Below are 12598 nucleotides of genomic sequence, written 5' to 3'. Positions count from 1 at the left end.
AGGAGGGCTTGATTTGAACCAGACTTCTGGTGGCTGAGATGTTAAAGAATCAGCCTGCAATGCAGGAGACCCGGGTTTGATCCCTAGGCTGGGAAGATTCCCTTGCAGAAGGGAATGGCAACCCACACCAATATTCTTGCCTAGAAAATCCCACGGACAGAGGAGCCTGGCAGGCTAAAGTTTGTGGGGTCTCAAAGAGTGGGACACGACTAAGCGACTAACACGCTTTCAGGAAAGGAAAGGAAAGAGAAGTCACTCAGTCGTGTCCGACTCTTTGCGACCCCATGGGCTACAGCCTACAGGGCTCCTCCCTCCATGGAATTTTCCAGGCAAGAGTACTGGAGTGGGTTGCCATTGCGTCAAAATATGAAAGGGCTGGCTGAGCCTAGGTGTCCCTGATTGAAGGGTAAGAAGGGTACAGTTCAAATGCACCCAGGGAAATCAGCGATGATACTCGAGATTCGAGGGAGGGTCGGTTCGGTCTCCAACAGCCCGGTTTTCTACCTGTCTCTCAGCATCCCGCCCAGCACCTGCCGGGGCGTCCGCCCTCTCTGAGGGCCCGGCGCCCCTCCCCGCGCTCGCTCCCTGGCCCCCCAGGCCCCGCCTCTCCGGGGCCGGGCCCGCCCCCCTCCCTCGGCGGGCGGGGCCCCGCGGCTGAGAGCTGAGCCCCTGCTTCGCAGACGCTGCCTCGGAGCAGCCAGGCGCCCTGCGAGCGCCAGCGCGCCGAGCCCAGGTGAGTCCGGGTGGGTCGCCGCGTGGGGCCGGAGGGAGCGCACCGAGCACCGCTTCTCAGCGCGTCGCGTTGACTTTGAAACCGAAAACACGTCGGCAGCAGGAGCCCCGCAGCTGCCTCCCCGCAGCCCGGCCCGGCCGCCTGTCCCCCGCTCGCGGCCGGCGAGTCCCCGACGGCCGGGGGTGGGAGGGTGGGGTGCACGCGAGGAGGCCCCGGGGCCCGGACCCCGGGTCGGGAGAAGCCGGCGGGGCAGGTGTCCCCGGATGCGGGCGAGTGGGTGCGGTGTGTATGGGCGGGGGGCGGTTGGGTTCCGGGCCCCGGAGCGAGTTTTCTGAGCAGAGAAGGGGTACTCCGAGAATGGAGACTGGGGGTCCCGAGCTGGGGAGCGCCTCCAGGGCGAGGGTGTCCACTCCGCGGACCAGAGGCAGGTCGGGGTGTGCGGGCCGGGGAAGGACTTTAGGCGCGTCTGGCACGCGCGCCTGCAAACCCCTGTCTTCCCCCATCGCGCCGTGAGGCATCCCCTCTTTCCACTTTTGCAGGACTTTCCAGCCAGAATATTCTAGAATAAAGCTTAAATACTGGCATGCATGGAACCTCAGGGAAGCCGTTCGATTGGGCGTCCTCATTTAGAACCTCCCTCACCCCCAGCCAAGGAGAGCTCAAAGGGGTCTTGCAGGAACCCAAGACTCAAGTAGGAACGAGCTGCCCAGAGAACACCCAGAGAATTGGTGGAAACTGGGTTCTCCACAGCAGATGGCCTCGCCCTTGTTACTGCTCTGCAGGGTTTTGGCAGTTCTGAGAATTCTCAGTGAATTCTGGGGCCACTGCTCTTGCTACTAACCCCCGGGCGTCTCCTCTGACTTTCTGGGCTGTTTCTGCCCCCTCCTGCAGAGTTTCCATATTTGGCTATTTCAGATTTACTTTCATCAGAAGTCGGTTACCTCGCAGTGACAGGCAGGGCTGCTATGCGCTCGCGGTGGGGTTGGTGAAAGGAGGCGTGGCTCCCGGCGGGGACTGTCCCCTGCGCACCCCACCCTCCACAGCCCCGGGCTCTGACCCGTGTCCCTTCCGGACAGGCCTCTAGTAACCAACTGAATTCAGTAAATATTTATTGGGCACCAGTGCTGGGTGAGAAATGGGGACGGGCCAGTGGAATACTTTCCTTCTTTCAGAGATACTTGCATTTTAAAAGGAGACATAAAATGAAAATTGGTTTAAGTGCTTCTGGGTATAGAACAGTTCTGGCGGAGGTGGGTGAGATAATTTTAGGCAGGGAAAGCCTGGGCTAGAACCTCTCAAATGGAGCATGCAGCTGCCTGCCTTGCCTTCCCCACAGACAGCTGAAGACAGGGGTGTTAGCGCGATTGATGGTTTGGGTGAAAACCTTATCATCTGAACACTCTCACCTCCAACTTCAATTTAAACAAGAGAGACAGACGTTGCTGCAGAAGAGATGAAGGTGCGTTGGAGGCAGAAAATGTCCAACCTTTATTTATCAAGGTTGTTGTTGTTGCTGTTTTGGTTCTTGTTTTGGACTCAGTGGAATGGGCTGACCCTCAGATGCTGGAATCTCTCTCTCCCTGGGTTCTGGACACTGGGAGAAGAAAGCCTTCTGTCTGAGCCAAACTGTGGAAGCCCCGCCAGAGGGGTGGTGGTGGAGTGGGAGACTTTCTCGGGTCCTCTGGGCTGAGGTCTGAGGACAAGCAGGGTTTCCATTGATCCACAAGCATCATCCACCTGCCCTGGGTGGCAGAGTAGTGGAAAAACTATGGAAAGGCGATGGGGTCCCATCCACTGGAAGTACTTGCTGTCGCCACTGGAATAATTGCAGAGAGAGGGGGCTGGATGTCTCTGAGTCAGTCCCATCAGGCTAGCCTGGGAAACAGACCGCCTGTGATTATCTCAGCTTTACTGGAGAGGACCCTGAAGAAGAAAATATTAAAGCCTTGTTCATAAAGCCCTTCCCCTTTCAAAGCATTTTTCCCATTACTCTGGACATTTTGTTCTCATTTTGTCCTCCACGATACCCTTGAGAGTCAGGCCAAAGCAGGATTATTGTCCACATGGCCCAGATGGGGAGGGGGAAGCACTGAGAGTGAAATAACCCTTTGGACACCACTGCTGGGCCAGGCCTGGGTCTCCAAGGACTGTGGTTCCTCTGCCCCAGGCCCCTCACCTTGGTTTCTCAGAGCTACATCCACCCACCTCAAGCTCAGCGAGGGGTGACGAGGGGAGGTGCCTGCATGCCTGCCATGCTTGGTTGCCTCCGACTCTTTGCAATTATAGCCTATGGACTGTAGCCCGCCAGGCTCCTCTGTCCATGGGATTCTCCAGGCAAGAATACTGGAGTGAGTAGCCATTTCCTCCTCCAGAGGATCTTCCCAACCCAGGGATCAAACCCACATCTACCCAAGTCTCCTGCATTGTAGGTGGATTCTTTACTGCTGGGCCACCAGGGCTTTCCTGTTGGCTCAGATGGCAAAGAATCTGCCTGCAGTGTAGGAGGTTCAGGTTCAATCTCTGGTTTCGGAAGATATTCTGGAGAAGGGAATGGCAACCCACTCCAGTATTCTTGCCTGGAGAATCCCAGGGACAGAGGAGCCTGGCAGGCAAGGAGTCAGACATGACCGAGCAACTAACAAGCGGACTCAGACTCTGATCATGCCTGGATGATCTGTTCCCAGTAACACAGAGCAAGTTCTCCTGGATACTCTGGCCACAGCATGAACAGACACCTCCTGTGATAGTTCCACCTCCACTAGCAAACTCAGGGTGAGAATCAGGGTATCTGGTCTTGTTTGTAGCCTGGTGTCTGGCACGGAGGAGGACTAAACAGATGCTGGTGTTGAATTCGCTGGAAGTGTGTCTCCCTTGGGCTTCGAGCTGCCGGGGCCCGATGGTTGGGAAACGCATCCTGGGTGGGGCTCTGGAGACACTGTGCTGCCAGCAGGACTCATCTGCACCCCAAAGTCAGCATAGCACCGTTCAGTTGACAAACAGCTGTCTCATCTGCTGAACGTCTCACCGCCTCCCTGAGAGCCGGGAGAGGCAGCTGCTGTTCTTGCACGTTAGTGGGCTGCAAGCTGGGCCTCAGACATGACTTCAAATATCTCACAGCGCGTGGGGAGTGGCCAGGACCTCAGCGCATGTCTTCTGACTCGAGTTCATGAGCTCTGATAGTTTTGTGGCTAGAGGAAACCAGGATTCTGGGCAGGAGGGTGGGGGGACCCGAAGGGCGTTCATCAAAGGTTGCCTGACACCTCTGTCACCCATCCGGGTTCTTTAATGAGAGTCAGGAGACCAGGGAGAGGAGGGCAGCGGCTGAGGCCTCCTCTGAATAGCGATGCCTGTTCAGATGGTGACTTTTCCCGACATTCCTCTGGGGCAGGAGCTGTCACCCCAGTAGTGTTGTAGGTAGGGTGTGTGTGTGTGTGTGTGAGGGAACAAGCTGCAGGGCAGAAGTCACCCCCAGGGCTGCTGAGGATAGAGCCAGGCTACAGAGTTTGCTGCTTTGCTCAGAGCGAAACTGCATTTGGAGGGCCAGACAGCAGCCGTTCCCCTTGGGTCCCCAGCAGGCCCTGTCTTGTGAGGAAGTGGGCTGGAGGGGCAGGGGGAAAATAAAAGTGAAAACACTCAGCGGTCCTCATAGAAAAATTCAAAGTCCCTTTGCGGTGGCAGTGATAAGTCCTTTCTGCCCATTGGCACCTGGAGGCAGGCAGTGGTACCTACAGGCGGGGACGGGGCTGTAGAGAGAGCAGATGCAGCCAAGTGTTGGCGCAAGTCCTGTGGCCCCGGGGTGACTGAGGGAGCCCGAGGAGCGCCCCGCCCCAGGGTTCGTGTTTGCAGGAAGGAGTTCCCAGCTCACTTCCTTCCAGGAGAGCCTCACACCTTTTTCCTTGACCCGCGCTTCATCATCACCTCTCCTCCAAGCCAGAGCATCCCCGAGGTTTCCTCTGCAGCTTTTCTCTCTCTCGAGGAAAAGGAGCTCTCTTGACCAGCGGGAGAGCACCTTCTCCATCTACACCCCCGATCCCGCCCTCTCCTCTCTTGGAGACAGACCCATTCCCTTCATAATTCCCTGGCCACTGACTCCTTCCCCTCCGCCACATGCTCCGTCTCTGTTAAACAAGACCCCAGCTTCCTCGCCCTTTCACCGACCAGATTCTGGAAAGAGCAGCTGGCACTCGCCCTTGCCCTTGGCGTTCTCTTCCTCGTCGGCTCCATGCACCTGCCCCTCTGCCCGTGTTGCCCTTTGCAGGCTTCCAGGGCTGCTAATCCTCAGTCGCCAGCCTGCTCTGCAGCTGCTGCTCGGCTCCTGGAAGGGGGCCACACCGTCCCCACTGATGTTTCCTTCCTTGACCTGGAGCTCCTCGTCCTCTTCCCGCCCTGAGCGGGGCTAGGGCTGTGTCTTCAGGCTCCCCTGGAGCCCTGCGGTGCAGCCAAGGTTAACCAGCACTCCTAGGCAAAGGCTGATCAAGTCTCTGCCTCTCAACCAGCTCTCTTCTTGGCCAGTTCGATTTGTGATGTTTCAGGAGCCCCTTGGGCTTCCCTTGTGGCTCAGCTGGTAAAGAATCTGCCCGCAATGTGGGAGATCTGGGTTCGATCCCTGGGTTGGGAAGATCCCCTGGAGAAGGGAAAGGCTCCCCACTCCAGTATTCTGGCCTGGAGAATTCCACGGACCGTGTAGTCCATAGGGTCACAAAGAGTCGGACACGACTGAGCCCCTTAGACACTCACCCAAGCCCCCTTCCCCCGAGTTCTCCCTGAGCCTGACAGACATCCCTGCTGCGCCCTCATCTTCTCTGCCCCGTCTCCAGCTGGTCCTGACCTGCTGTCTTTCCCCGGGGCTGCTGCCTGAGTTCCCCCGTCCAGCCCCCTCCTTCCTGTACTCCCTGAGCTGTCTGTTCACTCACTTCCCTGCTCGTCTGTCTTCTCTCCACACTGCTGCAGGGGGGACCTCCTTACTGCAGAGTCTAATCAAGACCTACTCCTTCCACTCATGGCGTGGTAGAAATAGTGTGGACTTCAGATCTGTTATTTATGACTTTCCAGTTGTTGTTGTATGGTTGGGGCAAGTTGCCCAACTTCCATGAGTTTCTGTATTCCCACAGGTAAACAGAGATAGTAATGTCACCCACTTGGGGTTGCTGGAAGGATTAAACGAGCCAATTATATACACAGAGCCTAGTGTCTGGCAAGTATTCAACAAAGCTGGCTTTCTTCTTTTATGTTTTTGACAGCATAGGGATTTGTGGGGTCTCTGGGGAGGTGGAAAATGTTTGTCTAGCCTGAAAGCATTCAAATTTAAATTAAAAACAGACAAGCACAAGACCTGCCACATACCAGGGTAGACCATCATTTAAACTAGCCTATTGCTTCCACTCTGCAATCTCTAGACCAGGCCAACCTCAAGGGCCAGAGTAGGTGAACTGGCACAGTGCAGGGCATGGTGCGGATAAGTTGTGCTGAGCCCACAGCAGGCAGAGGGCAGAGAGGGGGGCTACCAATCCCAGATAAAAGGAGGCCCAGCTCCAGGGGTGGGTGTCAAAGGGAGATTTCCAGTCCTTGAGAAAGACTCGTGGGCAGAGCAGTGCAACCTTGGAGGAATAGTGGTGCTGGGCAGTGAGGCAGCACGGGGACCCAGCAGAAGAGAAAATGGACTTGGGAAGCCAAATACAGGCACTGGCTTGGTCACCAGAAACAGAGCCGTCACTTCGGTGGAATCAACTGTGAGGTCACAGCAGAATGAGGAGTGAGTCGACTTGGGGCCAAACTGCCAGCCAGAGCCCTCTCTGTGCTCCCTTCCTAAGCGGATGGCTCGGGACAGCCCCACCTGTGCCCTGAGCCTCCATTAGAGGAGCCCTTGATGCTGGCGGATGGAGGTGGGGGTGGGCATGGAGTTAAGCTGAACCAGTCATGAAAGTCTGTCTTTTGCCTTCAGGATGTGGGGACTCTGAGGAAGAGACTGGGCAGGTATCCCTGATACAACCTAAGATAACGTCCCATGCTTCCCTGGGTTAAAGGCAAAAAAGTGAAGGCTTGAATGCTAAGTAGATGCAGAGTAAAAGAAATGACCAAGCTGGTGGGATCATTCCAGAAAGCCCCTCCTGAGGAATGGGAGGACGGAGAGTTGGGAGGAGGCTGGGGAATACTGGGCTGTGGGCAAAGGCGTCTCTGCAGGACATAGGAAGGAAGGAATGTGTGTGTGCTCAGTGGGTCTGACTCTTTGCGACCCCATGAACTGTAGCCCTCCAGGCTCCTCTCTCCATGGGATTTCTCAGGCAAGAATACTCGAGTCAGTTGCCATTTCCTCCTCCTGAGGATCTTCCCAACCCAGGGATCAAACCCTTGTCTCCATTTCCTACATCTGCTGCATTGGCAGGCAGATTCTTTACCACCAAGCCACCTGGGGAGCCAGGTGAATAGTTGTTCTTAATGGATGGAAGTAGATTATTCTAGAATGAATTGATATTGAGCTAGTTGTTATAGAAAAACACCCAGTAATTTGGGCTTTGCTTCAACCTCTCCATAGCATTCCCACAGACCTTCCTCTGAAGTGTCCAGTGCCATGTCTTTGCTTTGGATGGGCAGATGGTACATTCTTTCAATTTTTCCTCGATGCTGACAAAAATTCCATATATGTGAGTTCAGTGGTTCACTGACTGACACTGGATCTGTCTAACAAGTGTGACTTCTATAGCCCCTATCTCGTCCACCTTGTGACTATATTGCTGGGTTACATCAACTCTGGTTATGCTGGGTTGAACAGCTGCAAGGCCTTGTCGACTAAAAAAAAGATGCAAAAGCTGAGAGTTGTGACTTCCCTTTTATTTGGGGCAAATTGAGGACTGCAGCCTGGGAGACAGCACCTCAGATAGTTCTGAGAGACTGCTGCAAAGAGGTAGTGGGGGAAGGTCAATATATAAGATTTTGGTGAAGGGGAAGTTCGATGCAATCAAATGTTTGCTTTACAAGAGGCTTTCTGCTAGTCACAAGGAGTTGTCATCATGAAGGGATTTAGTGCTTTTCTAGATATGAAAAGAGGCAAGGATTTGGGATTATGAAATCAGTTCCTGAAAATATCTAACTATCTAAAGACCTGTTCCCAAAACCATCCCAAAGAAAAAGAAATGCAAGAAGGCAAAGTGGTTGTCTGAGGAGGCTTTACAAATAGCTGAGAAAAGAAGAGAAGCAAAAAGCAAGGGAGAAAGGGAAAGATATACCCAACTGAATGCAGAGTTCCAGACAATAGGAAGAAGAGATAAGAAAGCCTTCACAAATGAACAATACAAAGAAATAGAGGAAAACAATAGAATGGGAAAGACTCGAGATGTCTTCAAGAAAATTGGAGATATCAAGGGAACATTTCATGTAAGAACGGGCACAATAAAGGACAGAGATGATAAGAACCTAACATAAGCAGAAGAGATTAAGAAGAGGTGGCAAGAATACACAGAAAAACTATATGAAAAAGGTCTTAATGACCAGAAAAACCACAATGGTGTGATCACTCACTTAGAGCCAGATGTCCTGGAGTGTGAAGTCAAGTGGGCTTTAGGAAGCATTACTACAAACAAAGCTAGTGGAGGTGATGGAATTCCAGCTGAGCTATTTAAACTCCTAAAAGATGAGTCTGTTGAAATACTGCACTCAATATGCCAGCAAATTTGGAATAGTCAGCAGTGGCCACAAGACTGGAAAAGGTCGGTTTTCATCCCAATTCCAAAGAAGGGCAATGCCAAAGAACGTTCAAAGTATCATACAGTTGCTCTCATTTTGCATGCTAGTAAGGTTATGCTCAAAATCCTTCAAGCTAGGTTTCAACAGTATGTGAACAGAGAACTTCTAGATATACAAGCTGGGTTTAGAAAAGGCAGAGGAACCAGAGATCAAATTGCAAACATTTGTTGAATTGTAGATAGCAAGGGATTCCCAGAAAAATATGTACTTCTGCTTCATTGACTACACTAAAGCCTTTGACTGTGTGGATCACAACAAACTGTGGAAAATTCTTAAAGTGATGGGAATACCAAACCACCTTACTTGCCTCCTGAACGTAGGTCAAGAAGCAACAGTTAGATCCGGACATGGGACAAACGGACTGGTTCCAAATTGGGAAAGGAGTACGTCAAGGCTGTATATTGTCACCCTGTTTATTTAATTTATATGCAGAGTACATCACGCGAAATGCCGGGCTGGATGAATCACAAGCTGGCAAGCTGAAGATTGCCAGGAGAGATATCAATAACCTCAGATATGCAGATGATACCACTCTAATGGTAGAAAGAGAACAGGAACTTTAGTTCCTCTTGATGAAGGTGAGAAAGGAGGGTGAAAAAACTGGCTTAAAACTCAATAAAAAAAAAAACTAAGATCATGACATCTGGTCCCATCACTTCATGGCAAATAGAAGGGAAAACAGTGCAAACAGGGACAGACTTTATTTTCGGGCTCCAAAATCACTGCAGACAGAGGCTGCAGCCACAAAATTAAAAGACAGTTGCTCCTTGGAAGGAAAGCTATGACAAACGTAGATAATGTATTAAAAACCAAAGTCATCACTTTGCCAACAAAGGTCCATCTAGTCAAAGGTATGGTTTTTCCAGTTATCATGTACAGATGTGAGAGTTGGACCATAAAGAAGGCTGAGCACCAAAGAATTGATGCTTTCAAATTGTGGTGCTGGTGAAGACACTTGAGAGTCCCTTGGACAACAAAGAGATCAAATCAGTCAATCCTAAAGAAAATCAACCCTGAATATTCATTGGAATGATTGATATTGAAGCTGAAACTCCAATACTGTGGCCACCTGATGTGAAGAACTGACTCATTGGAAAAGACCCTGATGCTGGGAAAGATTGAGTGCAAGAGGAGGGGGTGGCAGAAGATGAGATGGTTAGATAGCATCACCGACTCAAAAGATACAAATTTGAGCCAACTCTGGGAGATAGTGAAGGACAGGGAACCCTGGCATGCGACAGTCCACGGGGTCACAAAGAGTTAGATGGGACTTAGAGACTGAACAGTAACCAAAGATCTGTTCCACCAGTTTCCCTGGAGCACAGAGCGCTTCACTCTCCACCCTGATCTGCCTTCAGGGTGTGGTGAAGGTCAACAGCTGCAGCAGCACAAGGTTCAGACTCCGCAGTAGTAGATGGCAAATGCCCTTGGCAAGCACCTGTTTGTAGTTGATAGCCTTCTATACTTGACTTATCTGTTCCTAACTTTCTTCATATCATTTCTCCTGCCTGGAATGCCTCCTGTTTTAATCTACTATTTCATGCCTCTTTCACTCTTTTCAAAGAAAACTCAAAATTAGTTTCTCATTAGAAAGGCTGGCCCCAAGACCATGCCCAGGTTCAATAATATAATAGGAGGACTCACAGGATTCAGTGAATAGTCATACAGCTAAGGCTTTTCACATTGAAAGGATACAAAACAAAATCAGCAGAGGGAAAAGGCACCTGGGACAAAGTCTGGAGGAGACTAGGTGCGTGCTTCCAAGTGTCCTCCCCCGGTGAAGTCACACAGGACGTGCTTGATTCATCCTGGACTGTGAATTGTGGTAACACCTGTGAAATGTCATCTATTGGGAAAGCTCATTGGAGACTCAGCATCGAGGGTTTTTACTGGAGACTGGTCATATAGGCACCTTCTGCATAGCATACACTGAAAATCCCAGACTTCCAGGAAAAAAAAAACAAAACAAAAAACACAGCAACAAAAACAGCAGATGTTCAACCCAAACCATATTGTTTGCACAGTTTAGGTACCATGAGCAACTCAGGATGGGGACAGCCCACCCCAAATCCACCTTCCCAGACATCATGCAAGGGCTCTCTAGGGGTGGCAGTTGCAGCCCTACTATCTTAACCCTTTCCTGCCCAGCTTCCCTGCATAATCCTACCTCAGTCAGTTCAGTCGCTCAGTTTTGTCCATCTCTTTGTGATACCATGGACTGTAGCATGCCAGGCTTCCCTGTCCATCACCAACTCCCGAAGCTTACTCAAATTCATGTGCATTGAGTAGGTGATGCCATCTGACCATCTCATCCTCCGTTGTCCACTTCTCCTCCTGCCTTCCCAGCATCAGGGTCTCTTCCAAGGAGTCAGGTCTTTGCTTTAGGTGGCCAAAGTTCTGGAGTTTCAGCTTCAGCATCGGTCCCTAACTAATCCCACCTCAGTGCCTAACTATGATTATGCTACAGAGAGAATCCCCCTACGTGAGGGGCCAGAAGACCTGGGTTCGAGCCCAACATGGCCACCTACTGCTAGGTGACCCTTTGGATCCCGCAAACTTCATTTTCCTATTTGGAAAAGGAGAGTCGTAGTTCTTGTTTATAGATTTCCAGGGTGACTGTGAGGATCAAGTGTGATGACTTAGTAGGTATCCACCCTGCTTGGTTGAGCGCCTGCTATGTCCAGGGCTGTGAGTGACCACGGAGGGCATGGAGGGAAGCGTGGTGCAATGGCTTTGATAGGAGACAAGCCTGAGGTCGAGTCCTGGCCCGGCAGTCGGCAGCTGTGTCACCTGATCATGCTCTTCGAGCTCCCTGAGCTTCAAGACCTGATCTGTAAAAGGTGAGCATGAGTCATGAAAGTAGTGCCTATCCTTCACCGGGCTGCTGTGCAGAGTACGTGCAACTAGGAAGCAGCTAGCCACAGTATCTAGCACATTGCAGGCACCCAAAGGGGCAGCTGTTCATTTACTCAGATATTCGAGTGCTTGCTCGAGACACAGTCCCAGCCCTGCTTTCCATGTATGGATACAGACTGATATTGAACAGATAATCACCTTAAAAATGAGTGTACTCAGAAGTGCGATGAAGGAGAAGTACAGTGTGATGATGGGTTTGTGCTGAGGAAGAAGGGGGCCAAGCTGGCTGAAGGGGCCTTTGAGGCTTCGCTGCATAGCGAGGCTTAAGCTGGGCTCGGATGATTTGAGTTCAGTGAGAGGTGGGGGTCGGGGAAGGGATGTTTCCAGAGCAGAGGCAAGAGCGTGAACGAAGGGAGACCAGTCTTAGGATGAGGGCTGGGGGAAAGAAGGGTCTCCACTCCTGTGAGGAATGGCAAAAAAAAAAGCCAGAAAAGCTAGAGAATAAGGGGTGGGGAGGGAGATGCCCTGGAGAAGTGGGCGGGGCCGTGGTTAGCTCCATGAAGGGTTTGGAACCTGAGAGTGATGGGAGTCGGTGGAAAGTCTGTGGGAGTAAGAACACCTTGACTTTTTCAAAGGCCCGTCAGGCTGCTGTGTGGGGGATGCCTGGGGTGGGGGGGGCGGGGAGCAATGAGTGGGGTAGACCCGCTTTACGAGGGGAGGCCCATAGCAGGAGACCGGTGCAGATGGGAGGGTGGTGTGAACTGGGTGTTGGAGGAGGAGAGAAGGCGCTGCCAGGGATGATTCCAGTTGTCTGGCCACTACAGCAGGATAAAAAGTGGCCCTTCATGGAGACGGAGCCCTGCAGAGAGGAGACATCAGTACCGTTTTAGGTGTGTTGGCACTGGGGTGCCTGTGAAACACTGAAAAGGAGACGCCAGGTGGGCAGTAGCCCATGTGGGTCCAGATGCAGTGGGGACACTGGGGAGCGGTTAGTTTGTTTGTGATCTTTGATGGCAGGACACTGTGGTTTCGGGGACGCTAAAGGGAAAGAGTGTTTTAAAGTGTGCATTTGGGGTGAGGGTGGGGGTTGGGGTCACTAATATCTGATGTAGCTGGGAAGCCAGCTGAGATAAAGATGGGAAATTGACTACTGGCTTAAGTGACCCGGAAGTCCCTGGGCTCTGGGTGAGAGCAGCATGGGGTGCTTGGTGGGGGTGTAAGCCAGGCCCGAGTGGGCTGAGGATTGGATGGATCGGTTTGACCAGAGGC

The 12598-nt window shown here is 52.0% G+C and overlaps 1 protein-coding gene across 2 annotated transcripts in view; it reads left to right on the top strand.

Moving 5' to 3' along the window:
* Positions 1 to 632: 632 nt before the first annotated feature.
* TRAF5 (TNF receptor associated factor 5) overlaps positions 633 to 12598 on the top strand; it is a 44258-nt gene continuing 32292 nt past the window's right edge. For both annotated transcript variants that reach the window (XM_061383578.1, XM_061383577.1), the window contains exon 1: positions 633 to 733. The gene's annotated coding sequence lies outside the window, so the exon portion shown is untranslated. The remainder of the gene's footprint in view (positions 734 to 12598) is intronic.

The sequence above is a fragment of the Bos javanicus genome, chromosome 16 (assembly GCF_032452875.1).
Source record: "Bos javanicus breed banteng chromosome 16, ARS-OSU_banteng_1.0, whole genome shotgun sequence".
Classification (NCBI taxonomy): Eukaryota; Metazoa; Chordata; class Mammalia; order Artiodactyla; family Bovidae; genus Bos; species Bos javanicus.
This window is presented reverse-complemented; position numbering and strand designations above follow the sequence as displayed.